Source organism: Mastomys coucha, unplaced genomic scaffold, assembly GCF_008632895.1.
Source record: "Mastomys coucha isolate ucsf_1 unplaced genomic scaffold, UCSF_Mcou_1 pScaffold13, whole genome shotgun sequence".
Taxonomy (NCBI): domain Eukaryota; kingdom Metazoa; phylum Chordata; class Mammalia; order Rodentia; family Muridae; genus Mastomys; species Mastomys coucha.
In genome coordinates, this window is record NW_022196895.1 from 29,149,243 (window position 1) to 29,149,695 (window position 453).

Below are 453 nucleotides of genomic sequence, written 5' to 3' on the forward strand. Positions count from 1 at the left end.
CATCATCAAAATGACATCGTTTTAAATCTTATCTCTGGTCCAGGCCTCACCCTTGGCCTCACTAAATTCATAAGGGGTAAGAATTACATAAAATATCATGAAGACCTGTTTTCCTGGGTCTGCTCATGCCACATGTTGTTGTTTAACCTGATTCCAACCCTGAGTTACCAATTTTAAGCTAATTTTCTATTACCAATATTACATGCAAAAAGCTGTTGTCCCCTTTAACAGCGGCTTGTGCAGACACTCAGTCAGCCTCTGTCAGCTCCTTTTCAGCTGTGCTTAACTCCTGGACGCAGCACAACGGCTTATCAGTCTCTGCTATACAAATCAAGACTGTCTTTTAAATAAGTTAAGCTAAACCAAAGTTTTAACCATTTTTTTCTTCAATCATGAAACACAGAACAACAATCATTTATCTAAACAGCGCCCACCACATGGTAAGCAAAGCAT